Source organism: Equus caballus, chromosome 16, assembly GCF_041296265.1.
Source record: "Equus caballus isolate H_3958 breed thoroughbred chromosome 16, TB-T2T, whole genome shotgun sequence".
Classification (NCBI taxonomy): domain Eukaryota; kingdom Metazoa; phylum Chordata; class Mammalia; order Perissodactyla; family Equidae; genus Equus; species Equus caballus.
In genome coordinates this window covers 19,512,956-19,532,495 of record NC_091699.1, presented here as the reverse complement: position 1 = coordinate 19,532,495, position 19,540 = coordinate 19,512,956, and the positions used below count along the sequence as shown (strand labels likewise).

Below are 19,540 nucleotides of genomic sequence, written 5' to 3'. Positions count from 1 at the left end.
TTTTTTTTAAAGCAATGCTATTTATCTTGAAACGGAACAGAATTCTCCCCCTTTTTCTCTCAATCCACAATCACACCAGTGTTGGCAGACTCTCCTGAGGGCACGTGAGGACATCTTAGCCATCTTTACCAAGGAATTGTAGCCCTTTCTCTAGTCCCTCATATGATATTAATCCTGTGTACTTGTCAATAGTTTTTAACTTTGAGTGCTGGAGTCCAAGTTGTTAGCTTGGTGTTCAAGGCCATTCACAACTGGCCCTGCCTGCATCTATATTTTCATATCCTAACACTGCCTACATTTTACTTTACATTCTAATAATACCAAGCTGCTTATTTGGGACCCAAATGTACCTAGGCTTTCATGGCCAGCCCACCATTGTATTATAGTCAAGTTCAACATATCACCTCCTCCCAAACACACAAACACTTACACGCACATATATGCAAATACATAGACACAAAAATCCACTCCCTATAGCATTCGGACAGTAAAGTACAATTTTACTGAAGGTCTGTAGAGAGAAGACTGAAGAAGGGGATTAGACTGTGCATTGTTTGGCCAAATGTCCTTTAAAATTTCCCTTTAAAATATTTCCTCAAAATTTCTTTCCCTATGACAATGGTCACATGTCTCTCTCCCCTGTTTATGCAAAAACTGTTCTCCAGTTGAAGTTAACTCTTTCTCCTCATCCTAACCTCAGCTCAAATATCCACTGAACAAAATAAGGGCCAGGCAGCCAGCTGAGAGGTTGAAACCAGATCATTAGGCAGACCCTGATGACCCAGCATTCCAGGTTGGGGAGAGTTGCTGATGCTCAATTCACTCACCGTGTAATTTACAAACACACCAGGCAGTTCTGACTCTGGGAGTGTACATGCCGTTCCCTCCTCCTGGAGTGCCCTTCCCACATTCCCTATCTGATGAACCATTTAAGGTTTCAAGACCCAGGTCAAGAGTCACCACTTCTGAGAAATCTTGGGGATCTCAGACATGTTTACTCATCCAAAGGGAAAAATGGAAGCCCGGAGCTGCCCACTCTCATTTAGCACTCTTACATGATCCCTGGGTTTTGTACTTGTTGGCACATCCCTAGGCCCTGTTATACCGTAAATTCCTTAAAGGGAAAATTCTTCCAGTCTGAATCTCAGCTGAGCACAATGCCAGGTACACAGCATCTGCTCAGTAAATGTTTGTCAGATGGAATTTTACTTTTACCACACACCTGGGAGTTAGGTGCAGCGGGTGTATATGTTAATAGGAATCGCTGGACAAATTCTTTTTCCTTTCTGAGCCACAGGGTATATGGCGTGTGTGTTCTAAGCACTTTCTGTGCATTAACTCATTCAATCATCACAAGAACCCTACAAAGTAAACACCGCTATCATCTGCATTTTACAGATGATGAAGTTGAAATTTAAGTCTCCCTTCTGCAGTTTTTTGTTGTGGCCCACCCTGGGGTGCCCCTCCCTAGAAGAGGATTATACACTCAGGCATGGCTATGTGACTTGTATTGTCCTATGAAAAGTAAGAAGTGACGTGTGTCATTTCCAAAGCTTTAAGGACCAGCAAGTGGTTTGCCCTGTGTCTTTACCCTCTGAGCAGCCTCTGCTCCATCACCCTGGGTCCCAGAGCAAAGACGACATGGAAGAGAAATGCAGCTGACCCATGCATGGGGCCAAAGAGCAGAAGAAAGAAATAAACCTTTGTTTTTGTAAGTCACTGAGATTTGGGGGTCGTTTGTTACCTCAACATAAATTAGCTTAAGCTGACTAACGAACTCCACAAACCTGGTCTTTTTTTGATGTTCCCATGTCAGTGAATGAGATTAACATCCATCTAGCCACATAAGCCATGAATCTGGAATTTATCTCTGGTGCTTCTTCTCCCCCGGCCAAAAAAATTCCAAGTCCTGTCAGTGCACTTCCTAAATCTCCCTAGAATGGAATGCCTCCCCTTCTCTCTTCATCTGCAATACCACTATCTTAGGTCAGACCACTATCATCTCTTCTCTTGACTGCTCAAATGAAATATCTGAACCCCCCCAGCCCCACACCCCACCATCTTTCCCTCCCTCCAGACTATCCTCCACAGATGCTCTGTTATAAGGACAGCATCAATCACGTTACCATGGTGCTTGGAAATCCTCAATGCCTTCCCATCGTTCTCAGGGGACGGAGCGATATCCTTAACTTGGCAAGTCCCTCCATGACCTGGCCCCTGCCTGCCTCCCCGGTCTCGTCTTATCCCACCCTCTCACTTAGACTCAGTGATCCAGCCACTCTGATCTTCTTTCCACTCTTAAACAAGCCATGTTATCTTCAGCCTTCAGGACTTGCATATGCCTGTTCCTTCTACCCGAGGTTCTATCCCCACTACCCACCGTCATTCTCCAGCTCACTACTCAAATGTCACTTCCTTGGGGAAGCCTACCATGAGCCCCACAGTTTGGGTCAGGTCCCTTAATTAAGTGCTTTCATTGGTACTTCCCTTTCATAATACTTTTCACAGTGGCAATTTTAAATGTATTTATAGGATTGTTTTATGAAGCTCCTCCCCGACTAGACCACAAGCTTCGTGTTCATGAGAATCATGCCAAATTCATCTTTTAACCTAAACACCCAGCAATTTCTGAAACAAGGCAGATGCTCAAATAATAATTGATGAGTGAGGAATGAATGAATAAGGAAAATGAAGACCCTTTCCACTTGGATATCCTAGGCCTCGTAAAAACTGAAAAATACACCACCTTGCTATGCCCTTCAGCAGGAAAAAGACAATTCCCCGTTCAATTTGTTGGGTCAGAAAACCCCAGATACCACGGTAGTAATATTTTTGTCAGTGTTTCCAAAGATATTTTCATATGTAATCTCATCCACTTAGGCCCTCTGGCCATGCAGATAAGAAGTTAAATTCAGGATTGCTCTGGACGCTGGCCGTGGACCTAAAGCAAATAAGATGAACGTGAGTACAGACGAGTAAGTCTGCGGCTCTGCGGGCCTGCAGTTAACTCGGTCATGAGCAAAAATGGACTGCTTGTCTTTCGGAATGCGTGCTCCAGAAATGGAGCACTGCCTGATATTTTCCTTCAACAACCGGCCAGGACTTCGGGCATCCCAGGGGCATGGGCTGAGCAGTTTCATATAAACAGTACCAGAGGCCCATACAGGGGCCCCTGTGTTTTTCTGGGCCACCGATCGTGACATTGGCTGTGCCACTGCTCTTACTGACGGTGGTCAGAAGGAGGAGGGCTGGGCCAGCTGCCAGGAGATGCTCTGCGATCAGCAAGGCTCTGTTTGTTATTTCAGGGTCCCAACCTGAGTTCTAGAAAACAGCTTCCTTGGACAGGGGAGCCCGAGAGTGAGCAGCATGGTACAATGAAAAGAGCCAAGTTTGGCCCATTCTCTTGGGTTCAAACCCCAGCAGAGCCACTTATTAGTGATGTAATATTGGGCAATTCACTGCGTTTCTCTAAGGCTTAGCATCTTCATCTGCCGAACAGAGGGTAGGGTCAGGATAATTCTTTCTACCTCTGGGAAATGATGTAATGGATATGAAGTGCCTAGCACATAGTAGGTACTCAATGAACATCCACATCTTCTCTCCATCCCGAATCCTTCTTCCAAGCATGTAGCAGAGTCAAATCCTCAGCTTTTATTTTAACAACTGAGAGTGATTCTCTGAACCTCATCCTTTCATCCCGACTTTAATGGGAAGGGTGAAATTTTATTAGCTCCTTTAGAAGTATAACAAATGAGAGTGAACTTTATGAAAATGCATGGAATATTACAGAAATGGCTGAATGTTGAGAAGTATCCTTTCTTCTGTTGCAGAAGCAATAATATCAATGTCTATCTCTTCTTGAGTGCCTCCCAGGGGCCAGGCACTGAAGGAGTCATTTGCACCCCTGCTAGCAGTGTGACCTTGGGCAAATACCTATCTATGCCTCGACTATATCTACTGTAGGATACAGATCATAATAACACCTTCTTCGTAGCGTTGCTTCAGAGACTAAGGAAAATACTCTATTTCACTGAGATCCGCTTAGGACTGTCTGAACATTAAGTGCTCAGTAAATGGTAGATCTTGCTGTCATTCATGAGCATGCTAGAACAAACACACTGGCTCCCAAGAGTAGACTATGTGCATTTCATCCCAACTCTGTGCTTAGTCACTTCACACAGATAGCTTGAAATCAGATAAAGTGGACGAATTTAAATCACGGAAATCAGAAAACACTCCTAATAAGGACTACTTATTTTCAGAGAGCTAGTTATTAGCTATTTACCAGCATATCACTCTAATTATTCTTTCTATTTTCCCAATGAAGCGATGAGGCTTCTGGAGAGGTTAAGTGACCTATCCAAGGTCACACAGCCGGTAAACGGCAGAGTTAGGGCTTCAATCAGGTCCATCTCACTACAAATCCCATGGTTTTTTCCACAATAAATGTGTTGACATTTAAAGTAAAGGAAGAGGTTGGGGGCCAGCCCCGTGGCCGAGTGGTTAAGTTCACATGCTCTGCTTCAGCAGCCCAGGGTTCGCCAGTTCGGATCCTGGGTGTGGACCTACGGACGGCTCATCTTGCCAGGCTGTGGCAGCACCCCACCGAGGAGAACTAGAATGAACTACAACTGGGATATACAACTATGTACTGGGGCTTTAGGGAGAAAAAGAAAAGAGTAACACTGGCAACAGATGTTAGCTCAGGGCCAATCTTCCTCACCAAAAAGCATACTTTAAAATATATAAATAAAGTAAAGGAAGAGGAAGCAACCTGTGTTTTTAATAGGTTCCTTATGTATCACGAGTGTCCTAAAGAGAGTCAAAATATCTGACCTATTGTTTTGAACTTTAGCATTTACTCTCTAACCATGCTTCACAAGTGTTAACTCATTAAATCCTATAAGGTATTTCTCATTATTGTCCCACTTTATGGATGAGTTAACTGAGGCAGAGGGAAGCTGAGTAACTTGTTCAGGGTCACACAGCAGAACAGAGAGTGAACCCAGATACTCTAACTGCAGAATCTGTGTTCTTAGCCATGGGGCTGGACTGTGTCTCTCCATTAACAAGAAGCATTTGAGTCAAGCTTCAGCACAAAATCTGCCCCCCTCCTTTGCCCTGGGAACTTAGCAGCACTTTTTTCACTCCTTGAATGACAGAGGAAATATTTGTGGACGCCCCACAAGCGCACCATGCGGGCAGAAGCCAGTTTGCACAAGGGCCTGGCATGCGGGACTCTTCAGTCAGCAAAATGCTAGTCATTTCTCGAGCCTCCACTTTGAAGCAAGCTGTCGCGCTGCTGAGGGTTGACAGCTGGAGCCTCGAGCGGGCAGCCAGCGTGGGGCGTGGGAAAGAGCTGCATCCCCTTTTTAACTTTTTATTATGCAAACTTTCAAATATTCACAAAACAAAAGAAAATGATCATTTTTGATTCAAGGATGGACTTCTTTACCCGGTAAAAAACTGGAGAGTGTTCAACTCACACATTTAGGAGGTAGATAAGGCAAGTCCAGATAGAGCACAATTCCAATCGCCCCTCCCCACGTCCACTGCAGCAACCTTAGCCCCGGCTGGTGGACCACTGCCTGGAAACCACGGTGGCCTCCTGACGGGTCTCCCGGCTTCCACTCCTGCTGCCCCAAACCCTGTTCTCCATAAAGCAACCACACTGAGCCTCGGGAAGTACAGATTACATGCCAGAACACCCTTACTGAAGCCCTCATACAAGAATCAGATCCAAACCTTTGCCATGGTTGATGAAACCCCAAGTGATCAGCCCTCAGCCAATATCCTCGACCTCGTCTCCCACCTTTATTCTCACAGCTCCAACCAATGGGCTTTCGTTCAGTTCCTCAAAGAGGCCAAATTTGTTTTTAAACCTCAGGGCCTTTGCACCTGCTGTTTCTCTACCTTAAATGTTTTTATTCCACCCAAATGGTGATATGGCTGGCTCCTTGTCTTCATTCAAGGCTCAACTCAAATACCACTTCTTCAGAGCACCGTCCTTGACTGCTCCATTTAAAACACTCCCCTGGCACATTCTAGCCATGTTTTATTTCCTTCATGACACTTGCCACGTGCTTATGCCATTTCTTCATTTAATTGTTTATTGGTTCTCTCCAGTGGCTAGAATGTAAACTGCATGAGAGCAGGGACTTTCTCAAGTCACAATTGTCTCTCCGGTGTCTGAAACAGTGCCACTACCTGACACGTATTCAATATTTATTGAACGAACTACTAATAAGTGATGAAAATGAATACACAACAGTGATGACACCCACCCAGAGTCTGACGGTCTAGGAGTTCCTTTCCCGAATAGTAGGTTGTTGTAGAAATGATTCATGGTACCACTTCTGAATGGAGGAAGAGGTCCCTAGAACTGAGTGACATCTAGTGGGAGGTCCTCAGCAAAGCAAAGTGTCTTGTGGGGCTACGAGGGATCTGCCATTCTGCCTGCACTACATCTTCAGATTGGAAGGAGGAGGTGACAGACAGACCCTCTGCTCGTCACGCCTTTGTGTAAGTATGGCAGGACCTGTGACTTGCTTCTAATCAATTGAATACGGCAAAGGAGATGGGCGCTCCCTCCTGCGATTACAGTGTGTTAGATAAAGACTCCATCTCAGCAGATGGAGCAAAAGACTCTCTCTCTGCTGCTGGCTGCTTTGCTGTAAGAGGGCCGATGCAGAGGGCCATGTGGCAAGGAACCGCAGGTGGCCCCTAGGAGCTGAGGGTGGCCCCCAGATGATAACCAGAGAGAAAACGGGGCCTCTGTCCTACAACCACAGCAGACGGATTCTGCCAACAACCTGAGGAACCTCAGAAGTGATTTTTTCCACAATTGAGCCTCTGACGAGACCCCAGCCCTGGCTGATGGGACTCTGAGCAGGCGACCCAGCTAAACTGCGCCCGAGCTCGGAACCCACAGACGCTGTGAGGTAATTAACATTTGTGTTGTTTTAAGCCACTAAATTTGCGGTAAATTGTTACGCAGCAATAAAAAACTAATACAGAAGAGACTGAAGTCATTCATTCATTGGTAGAAAGAAAGTCCCCTTCACTAAAGATCTCTGCGCTAAGGCTGGCTCAGAAAAAACTGGGATTTACAGATCCCTGCAGTCAAGAAAACAAAGAACATGATGCTTTTATTTATGATCCCAGAGGCAAAGTTTGTTAATCAACGGCCAATACGGTTATGATGTTCCCTGGTAGTTAGCATTAACTTAAGCAAAATGTCCCTATGGACTTGTCATCTGGAATGGCAGGAGAAAGCAGGTCAGGAAGACTCGCTCCACTCCCCAGCCAGGCGTGGGAGGGACAGAGTCCCCAGGGATGATGTAAGTAGTGGCCGCTACTGAGAAGAGAACGGAGCAGACTGAGACCCTGGAGCCTGTGGGAAGAGAAAGAAAGACAACATTTTTTTGTGTACGACATGGGCCCCAAATGGAAAGAGGTGCTTAGCAATAAAGGAGCCACTGGTGGGCCCCAGCGTAGTAGCTACCTTCTCTTTCGTCTCTCTCTGTGAACCAGTTGTAAACATCTTCAGATCACGGACTTGCTCAGGCAGGAGTTGAAGGGCATGCAGGGCACCTATGGTCATGGGCTCCCTGGCACTCCAGTCCAGTAGGTTGAGCTGGGCTCACCGGAAGTTATATGACGATGCTGGAAAGTACCAGCACCGGGCTGAATTCTGAAAGTGAGTGGGGTTTTAGGTCCAACCACTTCCCAAACTCCTGGGTAAGTTTCACGACACACTTGTTATGGTCCCGTGGGGACTATCTCCATCTCTCACAAGTCATTAAAGTCAGTGCCTTGTGATGGCTGCCACCAGGCACCAAATATATTTTTCAAGTGAAAGTACAAATATGTAGCACAGAGGCAAAAATATAACCCATCATAAATAGAGCCGAGGGATCTGTATATGTCCTAGGATACTATCTTCGTAGATACTGGGAATCTCCATCCTAAACATGGAGCGTTTTCCTCCGAGGTTATGAGTCAGCTGCCTGGTGTGTCTGTCAGGCATGCTCCAGCCACACCCTGGGTTCTGCGACCTTTAGGAGCAAGGAGAAGGGAACACACGTTAAGGGAACAAGAGGACTGAGGAGCTCTCTGGGAAGAAAAAGGGGTTGCAGAATCAGGAGGGAGAGGAACAGGAATGAGGGAGAAAAGTCATTGGAATAGGATTGGCATGAAATCAAAAGGGAGAGGGCTAGACCACGCTTAGGCAAGACCGTCACTCACGAATATCAGCTTGCCCTCAGTAGTGACCACTGCCCTGGAGAAGTGGTTCTCAAAGTGTAGTTTCTGATGAACAACATCTGCATTACTCAGAAATTTGTTGAAAGTACAAATTCTCGGGCCCCACCCCGGGCCTACTGCATCAGAAATTCTAGGGGTGGGGCCCAGCAGTGTGTGTTAACCAGCCCTCCAGGGGACTCTGAAACAAGCTCAAGTGTGAGAACCACTGCTCTCAGGTATCCAGTACCCTCAGGTCGTCTCTGAGGTGTCCAGTCGCTGCTCCATCTCAGGAATAACCAGGCTTTGTCCATATTCTTCTCACCTCCCCTCATGGAATTGTATGAGTTGTATCTGCCAGCCTTTTATCACTACTTTCTCCAGACCAAGCCGCCTAATTCACACTCAGGTGTTAACAGTTGCCAGAAATTGACTTACCGGCCCCAGTTCTTCTCCCCTCCCTATAACTGGTACCCTTGTCATGAAGCCATGCAAATCCTCCACAAAAGGCAGACGATATGGCCCCATCCCTTTTCTTTGAGCTTGGTCACGTGACTTGCTTTAGCCAATAGGATGTTAGCGGAAGTGACTCAAACAGGGGCTTGAAATGTGATTGTGCAGGTCAAGCTTATCCTGACACCTCTGCCATCCCCATGAGATGGGCTCCCCTGGGGACACGCTGCCCCTTCAGCCTGGTCCCAGAATGAACACAGGTGGAGCAGAGCCAAGCCAGCCACCTAAGCTGATGCACATTCCTATGAGCAAAATCAGTCCACATTGTACAGCACAAGATTCTGGGTGGGCTTGTTGTACAGCATTGGCTGACCAGTACACTGGGCATCAGTGGACTTGGGTGCTCGTCTCCTGGGTGATCTATTTTCCCTCCAACATGAGCCTCCTGAAATCCCAGAGTCTTACGGCAGAGCAGGACTTTCAGGCTTTTGCAAGGAGACGGTGAGGAACATCGTTTAAGGGGGCTCAGCTCGGGGGATGAGGAGCTCGCTACTTCTCCCTCGCCAACTGGGAGCAGGGCTGCCCTGGGAGTCACTACTGGGTCAGGTGACGAGAAAGACACCGAGGACAGAGCAGGAAGCAAGACAGGAAGGAAGGACGAGTGTGCGCTTGAGCAGAAAAGAGACAACAGGTTGGGGTGGAAGAGACCGGCAGCAAGCATCACGCTGCACCCTCACTGCCTGCACTGCTGACAGCCTCCAAAGGGAATTTGCAAACCCAGGCAAACCCATCTTCACCTTCATCTGTCCCTGCTTCTGACCATGCTGCCTGTGATGTGCCTCTTACTCAGCAAGCCCGAGCTCTGCAGCAGGGCCAGGAGGAAAAGCAGCATCCTCTCGGTGGGAGGTGGCTGGGAACTGTTTGTATCGAATGAATAATTCACGCTGGAAACAACCACTCCCACCCAGATTCCTCCCATGTAATTAATCGTTCCTGAAGCGCTCTCATAGGGGTGGGGTCACAGCAGTAAAATGCCACACAGGCTCTGCTCTCAGAGCTGCCTGGGGACTTGGGGCAGGCCGCCTGGGTAACAGGTTAGCGGCCACAGGACAATCCCGGCCATGCAGGGTAACTGAGGTTACCCCCGGTCATCGGCACGTGGCTTCCCTATGTGGTGAATGATGCTTGCGGTGGGCACAGCAGAGGCATCTGTCCTGCAAGTCAAAGCCTGTCCAAAGGGGAAATAATGTAATGAGCACTTTCTAGGTCCCCAGAGGTGGGCATGTGGTGGATTTCAGCATGGAGATGCCAGAGCTGAGATGTGCTGTGAATACCCTCTCTGCTCACCCGCAGTGAACTCAGCTGGTTTGTGCCATACCGATAGCAGACACCTTACCCCCAGCCCAGGGATGCCGGCCAGGCCCAGCTTCTCAGAAGGAAAGGGAAGGGAAAGATAGTACCCCTGGCTGAGCGCTCACTTCGTGCCAAGCAGTTTACATAAACTGCCTTAATCTGCCTCCTCACTCTGCAAGGTGTTGTCCTTATCCCCATTTTACAAATGAGAATAGTAAAACTCAGGGAGCTAAGTCCACGTAGTTGTTAAGTAGCCAGTCAGGGTTGGAACCCAGACTGAGCTAGAAGCCATTGTTTGCATTCTTGCTGTACCACACTCTAGGGGTTTGTCCATTTTATTAGAAGTCATTTTAATATTAACTTCCTGAGGACAAAGACTGGGTCTGCTCTCTCCCTGGGCTAAGTTTTACAGGCATTGTCTCATCTAGCCTTCTCAATGCTAGTGTTATCCTCATTTCACAGAGGAAAAAAGTTAAGCTCAGAGAGGTTAAGTAACTTGCCTAAGATCACATAGCTAATAAGTAGTACAGCCAGAATTTGAACACGAGTCTGATTCCAGAGTCTGTCTTATTAAATATGTAATTTTTAGTGCGTATCATGAACCCAGAGTCATTATTAATTTGATTCCGTGAAGCTGAGGACCAATGACAACGACAACAACGATTCCTTCTTGGCGGGGATGCTGTGAGAATTCAGAATGAATGGCTCAGCTCCTAGGCACCTCCCTAGCACACAGTAGGTCCATAAAAACAGCCAGCTCTGGGGCAGTGCTTGTTCCACGTACATGTGGCTCAAAAATACCTTGAAGCGAGCTAAAGAAAATAAAATCCCTCTCAGTCCGACCCCCTCTGCCTTGTGGCTCAACTGATTTTGTGAATCAATACCATCTGTCCACTCACTCTCCTGGGGCCCGTGCTTTTAAAGATCACACCCCTCTGGGCCGGTAGATAACGAGACCAGTAACTTCCACACTCTACAGCCAATATTTTCGAAGAGCAAGCTCTTTAAGGTGCTGCCGCGTGGTACACTTCCTTCCCTTGAGAAGGCCGTCTTATAGCTGGGTCTCCAGCTCCGTCTCCGTCCTTTTGAAGGACTTCACCTGGCCTGGACTTTGGGTTGAAAGAAAAACTGGCTTTCAGCAGAGTTGTTGACACTGCTTTCCCACCCCGTAGGTAAGAGTTTTCTTTTTCCTCCCACACAACACAGGGAACAGAGAAGTCATTGAAGCCTTATAAATACTGGCAGGCTCAGAAAGCAAGTCGCCAGCCTTGAAAACATGTCTCTGTTTCCTTTGGCTAATTTGCAAATCCAGTCATATTTTCAGATAAGAAGGTAAACAGAGGGTGGAGGAGTCTAAGGAGGCCTATCTTAGGCCAGTATCTTTATAGAGAGACCGGGGGAAGAAATGTTACTGCAGTCTTTCCCTTTCAGGGAAAAGGATAGTAGCCATGCCCATAATAGCCCCAAAACCCAGGAGGGTAGCAGACACAGGCACTTCTCTTTGCACCTTCAAGAAAAAAATCAGAACCCCCGTGAATGGGTGCCAGACATATTTGCACCAGATCCCAGTCTCAGGACTTAGAGGCAGGGAACAGGGTTGAAAAAGAAATTGGTCGAGAGTGCAGCCTACGGAGCTCTAGGATGGAATCGGCTGCCTGGAGAAGGAGCAAGTTGCCCGTCTCTTAGAAAATAGCCCTACCCTGTGGTAAGACCCTCTTAGCAAGGATGCTGGGGAATGTTCTCTCAAGTTAGGGAGGTAGAGAGGATGAGAGTGAAACTCCCTGAAACTGATGGTAGAAGTTTGCATAACCCAAGTGCAGGTTCACAGCTTCTACAGCATTCTCAAAGAAGCGTGTGAACCCTCAGAAAGGTAATGAACCCTTAGACTAGGTGATCTTTAAGGTTTCTCCTGCCACCAAACCCCAGGACCTGGAATCCTTTGTGTCTCTGAATTCAGGCTGGGACAAGTAGACGTTTTATAAGACTTCAAGACATACCCTAACTAGAACATGGGCTCTAGGAAGGCAAGGATCTCTGTGCTTGCTTCCTTGCTGCACCACCAGCATTGACAACAGTGGCTGACACATACGAGGTGCTTGTGAAACATTTGTTGATGAATAGGGGTGAAGGAACCCTAGCCACAGCCTCTATTTCTTTTCCTTAGCTGACCTATGGACAAATGATGTCTCATGGGGCTGGCAGGGGAGGTGACTGGGCCTCAGCAAACACTCATCTTTGGACCTTATCTGCACAGATTCAAAGTCTCCTCCATAATTCTAGAGATAACAACATCGGGAATCTAATGTCAGCTGCTGGTTATTTAATCTGATGGCGCAACCCTGAAATGCCCCCCTACTCCTGGTCTAGAAAGGAAGAGTAGGTGGCCCGGACACCAGATGTATAAAAGGTTTCCGCTGCCCTTGACTTCAAACCTTCCTGTGTGTTGATACTGAAACCTCGTTTTGTGTTGATGTTGGTCTCCAAGATAAACAAAGCTTTACAGGGGAAATGTTTGGACCTAGAGATTCCTGTTTGCTCCAAGTTTAGACTAATGGCCGGAATAATGAGCATTTCCATTCATTTCCTTTTAAAGTGCTGCTGATAATGTAGCTAAGTGGACAGCACAAAACCACTCCTATTGGTCAGTTATCAAAAACAGTCTCTAGAATACAATCAATACTTCCCACCTCTGTGGAAACTCACCTAGAGGAAATGCCAAGAATGGTACCCCTATGGAGGCCCCAAGATCCGGAGTGTAAGAGCAAGGAGAGAGGGGAGAAGGAGGGAAGGGAGAGAGGAGAGCGTGAGGACAGCAAAGGCTAACCCCAATTGCTCATCTCCACCCTCGTTATGTGCCTGGGGCAGAGCTAAGTCTTTTAAGCGCATTAGTTCACTGAACGCTTTCAACAGCCCTGGGAGAAAAGTTTCTTTTCCCCATTTTATAGATGAGAAAAGGGAGCCTCAGAGACTTGTCCAAGGTCACAGATCTGAGGTGTGACCAAGCAGGGACTTGATGCTGAAGGCTGCACTCTTAACCGCTAGCTTGCACTGCATCTCTCTATGCCCATATCCCGTTCCTCTCTCTCCTCACCCTGTACATCCTTCCCCATCATATAAGGATGGTTTCCGAGTTAAACTGTGACTCCTCAGGCCTGGAGAGGAGAGAAAGCGAGCAGATGAAACAAGAAACTAGTGGTGGTTCCATATGGGTGGGTTGTAGATTGTAAAGCCTGGAGACGGAAGCAGAGGTTTGTGGGTAGGCCAATGAGCTTGACCAAGGCCAGGGTAGGGTTTGAAGTGGGGGAGGAGCATGGCCAGGACTGTATGTCAAGACAGCATGCTGACTGTGGCATGCCAACCCTCAGTGGCCCAAACAAGACAGACAGCGCCGGGCTGAGGAAGTCGCCTGGCCCACAGCACTCCCGGAAGGGGTGAACCTGGCAAACCTCAGCATGGTAACCCAGTCTGGGAAGCTGGTCCCTGTTGGGTTTGGCAAGGAAGCCTTTATGAGCTCAGCAGGAGAGAACGTAGAGTGTCACTAGTTTCGGGAGGAAAAGGATCTGCTGCCCCGAGCTCAGAGCTGGGCCATCGCACAAAACGGCTTGGCGGCATGTCTGAGCCACTTCTGTTTCTGACACATGTGGTACCACATCCAAACTGGAGTCAGGCTCATCCTTGGCACACAGGAGCTTAAAGCCCTGAAAACAATCCCTGTGAACCTTGCTACTCCATGTGCGGTCCAGAGCCCAGCAGCATGAGCATCACCTGGGAGAGCGTCAGAAATACAGAGTCTCAGGCTCCACCCAGACCTGCTGTATCAGAATCTTTGACGTCTGAAAGTGCTGTCGTAGAGGGTGCTCTGACTAGGATCAGAATCTCTGGCACTACCTTTCTCGAACCTGCTTGACATACAAACTCCCCAGGTTCTCCTCCTAAAAAAAGGATTTGTGACAGCTTATAAACAGAGCAGGTGGTCAGCTAAGTAACATAACAGAAAGGATTGTAGGGACACTCCACAAGCCCACACCCCACTCAGCACCTTCCTCCACAATCGGGGTATTATACAGCCGAAAATCCCACTGCTAGGGGATCCCGTGCTTCTTTTAAAAGTTTTCTCAGAAGAAAAAGCACATTTACATTCAAACTGAGTTGTTGTTGACTTTTCAGAGCCTGCTTTTCCTAATGGCAATCTGTCAGCAAGTCTTGTCATTCTATTTGCAAAGAAAATCTTGAAAGTTCCACCTGTCTCCACCTCCACTGCGGCGTCCTGTCGCATTTGCATGCCCGCGAGAACGTCCCAGCTGCTCTCTCCACTCCTTCTCCTGCCTCTCTGATCTCTGCTGCATGCAGCAGCCAAAGAGATCACTGAGAGATGCAAGTCACACCATGTCATACACATCCCAGCCTAACGCTAGGAACTGCCTGTATCAGTTTCCTTTGGCTGCTGTAACAAATGACCACAAACATGGTGGTTTAAACCAACAAAAATTTATTGTCTCACAGTTCTGGAGGCCAGAGGTCCAAAATCAGCATCACTGGGTTGACATCAGCATGTGGTCGGGCCATCATCCCTCTGGAGGCTCTGGAGGAGACTCTGCTCTTTGCCCCTTCCGGCTTCTGGAGGCTGCCAGCGTTCCTCGGCTTGTGGCACATCACCCCCATCTCTGCCTCTGCGGTCACATTGCTGTCTCCTCTCCTGTCTGTGTCAACTCTCCCTCTGTATCTCTCTTTCCAGAGACACATGTGATGGCACTCAGCATCCCCCTGGATAATCCAGGTTAACCTCCCCATCTCAAGATCCTTAACTTAATCACGTCTGCAAAGTCTGTTTTTGGCGTATCAGTTAACATGTACAGGTTCCAGGGACGAGGCTGTGGATATCTTTGGGGATTAGCGTTCAGCCCACCACACTGCCTTCCCATTGCATTTGATAAAATCGAAAGTCCTACCCACCCGTCAGACCCCACCTGGCTCCATGTCCCTCCTCTCCTAGCCCACCCCTCTGGTCTGCTTTTAGATCTTCAAGTGAGAATGTTTCGGGCACAGGGCCTGTGCTCTTGCATTTCCTTTTGCTTGGAGTGCTACTACTCTTGGCCTCATTTGCTGAATGAATGAACGGAGGTCTTATTCCCAAGAACTCAGGAGACAAGATGGTGGGAAAAGTAGAAGCAGCAGCATGGGTAGAGATAACTTTGCCTACTTCTCAATTCTGCCTAGAAAGTTGTTTGGCTAAAGATGCTTCCATCCACTCTTTTTAGTTGCCAAATACCTCGAAATATCCACAGCTCTTAGTTACCTGTAGGCTCTCTGGAAAGGAATTGCTTTAGACAATTGCAGCCAAGTTAAAAGTGGTGATTGACAGGAATAATGTCACTTGGAGCCATCCCCAGTCTCCTTGTTCTAGGAGGACTAATACAGGTCAAGATAGAGAAATCTATTTTGACTTCCAGCAACAATTTAGAAGATCTTTCTTCTTCTAGTGGCCAATGAATGCTCATTGTGATTTTGGTGGCAATTTTACAAAGGCCAGTGTTAACGGCTGCATCCTGCTCTGGAGACAGGAGGCCTTCTCATGGTTACACGACCTTTAATTATCTCCTGAGTCTGAGAGCAGGTCTATCATTAAATGGGATTTCTAGCGTGCTATTATGATGAAAATGTAAACAGAAGTTCTTTCTTGCCCCAGAAAAAAGGAGTCTGAGTTCTGTACAGTTATACAAATCAATAGGAGTCTCTATATTGCAGACAGTGGGTGGTCTAGCGTGGTCAACTCCCCTTGTTCCACTTTGCCTGGGTCTTTCTCCATCAGCACCGAGAATCCTGCATCCTAGGGAAACCCCTCAGTCCTGGGTAAAATGGGACAACTGGTGGCTCTAGAAGGAGCTAACAGGCCTATCCCTGACACTTGAGGGACTCAGAACAAAAGGGTATAAGTGGAGCCCTATATCGTGTAGGTCTAAATACACAGAAGTTATAAATTAAGCTAATTAACTGCTCGATAAAAATATGTTTTATCCTCCCACCATGATAAATACCTTCAAAACAACCCAGAAGGCCGAATTTGAGAAGTTTGAGTTCCGAGCTCTTGGACTCCCCTCTGGCTTCTGGTCTGTCTCCACCTTCTCGTCCCGCTCCTCAAGGGGTCTTGCTCATGTATGTGCAGATACTCAAACTCCATCCACACCCCACAAAAAGCCATATCTTGGTTCCCCCTGGGGCCTAAGGTAAACTGTGCCAGAGTCCATCCTTGGAGGAGAATGGCCCCAGGGAAGAGGCCCACTCTGCTCTGGAAGTGGGATTAGGCTCATCAAGCAGGGAATTCTGGGGTCCAGGGAACCTAAGCCTGGGCTGGAAGAGGTGGGTGACCAGAGGGTCAGACTGGGGTCCCAGGACAAGAGCCACTCTTGCCTGAGTCTAAAGGCAATACTGGAGTCACCACTCACCGGAGGCCCCTTGAAATTAGAAATCATGAGATAATTTCCAATTTCCAAACACACCAGCAGGTCCTCCTGGACAGAGGTTAGAGTTACTCAACCAGAGCAGTAAAGTTTGCACAAAACCTTACAGATGCTCTCAGAATATTCCTAGAAAGGACGAAGTAAGGTCCTCACTAGAGGAAATGAAATGATAGCACAGTGGGGAAAAGAAGTCATGCAGCAAAGAGGACAAGCTACTTGGAGAATGGGTCTCTTGCCTGAAGACTGATGAGAAAAATATCGGCCACAGAGAGGGGACCAGGAGCTTGACAAAGTCATCCTTCCGAGTCCATGCTCGTGCGGGTTTCTGGTTTCCTTCATGGGATTTATATCGATCGATGATGCACATTATGGTCGATGTATCAGGAGGTTCAAAGTACGGCATGTTAAAAACGACTCGTCTGCCCTTGCAGCCTTATTCATATGAGTGTGGCGAGCCGCAGGCAGCCAGCATTACATAAATAATAGCACAGAGGAGATACAATATGAGGTGGCGATAAAGATCATGAAAGCAGAAAACACTGACGTCATGGTTAAAAGCATAGTGTCAGCTAAGCTGGGTTTAGATAATGCCTCTGCCACTTACCTACAGTGAGACCTACGTGAGTTACTCTGCTTATTTGAGCCTGTTTTCTTCAGAAGGAAAATTGGGATCCAAAAAGCACCTACCACATGTGGTTGGTATGAAGACTGAGATAAAGCATACAAAGAACTCAACAGTGTCTGTAACATTGTAAATGTTCCAAAATATTGCTTACTGGTAGTGAGAGAAGCAGAGGTGATGATGGTGGTGGTGGTGGTGGTAGTGGTGGTGGTGGCAGTGGTGACAGCAGCGGTGGTGGTGGTGGTCATGGTGGTGGCAGTGGTGGTGGTGGTGGGGATGGTGGTGGTGGGGACGGTGGTGGTGGGGATGGTGGTGGTGATGGCAGTGGTGGTGGTGGTAGTGATGGTGGTAGTGGTGGTGGTGACGGCGGTGGTAGGGATGGTGGTGGTGATGGTGGTGGTGGCGGTGGTGGTGGTGGTAGTGGTGGTGGTGATGGTGATGGCAGTGGTAGGGATGGTGGTGGTGATGGTAGTGGTGACGGCAGTGGTGGTGGTGATGGTGATGGCGGTGGTAGGGATGGTGGTGGTGATGGTGGTGGTGGTGGTGGTGGTAGTGGTGATGGCAGTGGTGGTGGTGATGGTGATGGCGGTGGTAGGGATGGTGGTGGTGATGGTGGTGGTGGTGGTGATGGTAGTGGTGATGGCAGTGGTGGTAGTGGTGATGGCAGTGGTGGTAGTGATGGTGATGGTGGTGGTAGGGATGGTGTTGGTGATGGTAGTGGTGATGGCGGCAGTGACGGCGGTAGTGGTGGTGGTGGTGGTGGTGGTGGTGGTGGTAGTTGCAGTATTGCACCAGTAGAGTAGTACTAGCTGTTGTCAAGAAGAGGCAGTACCCCTGTAGTTAGTGGGGTTTAGGCAGATTAATTCAACTCTGAGGCTCACTGTGCTTGAGTCTGGAAAGGAAGGTGACATATTTAACAATAATTGAGATATGGGGTAAAAGAATCCCTCCGAGGAAGGAGATGGTGTATGGACTAAGCCTGTGGTAACTACAGAACAGCAAATAGAACTGACGGGGAGACACATGGAAACATGACTCACTCATGCCTTCATTGAGAATACGTGACACAAACTCAGCAGTGCCCATGAGCACAGACTCATCTCAAACCATGTGGGGGGCGTGAAGAGAGGCTGCTGAGGAAGCTCACGGTTGTATTCACGGTTGTACAGACTCAAGCTGAGTCATGGTAGCAATTCAGGAACATCTCATGTGATAGAAGACAGGTCACTCACTGGCAAGCCCGAATCACCACCAGCACCGCTAGCTACTCTCCCCATCCCGGGTCAAACTTAGGGACTACTCAATTTGTAGATGAATCATCTCTAAATTCAGCACAAAGATTTCCAAATTAGCTCAAAATGATCTAACATCTAGACAGGAGACACATATTGCTGAGTTGGAGGAGGGGACACAGGGAGAGAAAAAATAGAAGGCTATGTTCTCTAAGAAAGCTATTTCTTTTCTTTTGAAATATAGGACCTATTTTTGCAAAAATGACTAACACTTTTTATTTTTCTGATCATTAAAAAGGAAAGAGACTGTGTCCAAAGGATTGCTTTACAACCAAATAAAGATGTCATGTGAGCACTAGGCTTTCTAATTTGGTTTATGTTATTCTAGCTACATTTAAAATGCACATGCGAGCATAAGATTGATTCATTTCTCGGTTGGATTGCCTAAGGTCTTTCCACTATTACAAATAACTTCCTGCAAAGCTTTCTCATGCCTTCTGGGATGCAGGAACATGGCTTACCCCAAGATGCTCTCTGACGTGGTCACCCCAAGTTCCCGCTCTTGTTCCCATGGGCTGAGACCATCCCTGCACAGCTCGTGGCTCTTTGGGAGTAAGCTGGGAAGGTGCAGAGGCTCTCTTGGCCCTGAGTTCTCAGTGCCTTTTGTTACAGGTTTTCCAGTTCCTGGGCATGTGGGGGAAAAAAGCATCCATGGTTGTTACCGTGAGCTCTGGAATCAGACAGACCAGGGTTTAATTTGTGGCTATGCCACTTCATTCGATGTGACCACAGACAACATGCTTATCCTCTTTCAGCCTCAGCTTCTTCATCTGTGATATGGGGTTCCGAACTCAGGATTCCTGGGAGGATTAAGGGAGACCATCTTTGTAAAGGACTTGGCTCAGTGCCCAGCCACATGGCAAGAGTTCCACACATGTTAGCTCTTCTTTCTAGTGGAGCAGTGTTTGGAGTTATTTATTCAGCGACCCTAGACATTAAGCCACTGGAATCTGATGTTTTAGGGAATAGAAAACAGTAAGCTCTGGCCAAATTGACCTTCTTTCGCCTCCGGGCCCAGGCTCTTCCTATCAGAATACTCCCCATTCAGCACCTTTGGTTGTAATTGCTCAACAGCCGTCTTCCCAGGAGAGAGCAGATCCCGCAACTGTTTTTCACTGCTC

At 47.6% G+C, this 19,540-nt stretch overlaps 1 long non-coding RNA gene across 1 annotated transcript; it reads right to left on the bottom strand.

The window, feature by feature from the left end:
- Positions 1 to 7,127: 7,127 nt before the first annotated feature.
- Positions 7,128 to 8,057, bottom strand: LOC111768476 (uncharacterized). The gene is made up of 2 exons (XR_002800877.2): positions 7,505 to 8,057; positions 7,128 to 7,393 (listed from the first exon to the last, which is right to left on the bottom strand). It is a non-coding gene; the product is annotated as an uncharacterized lncRNA (long non-coding RNA).
- Positions 8,058 to 19,540: the final 11,483 nt, after the last annotated feature.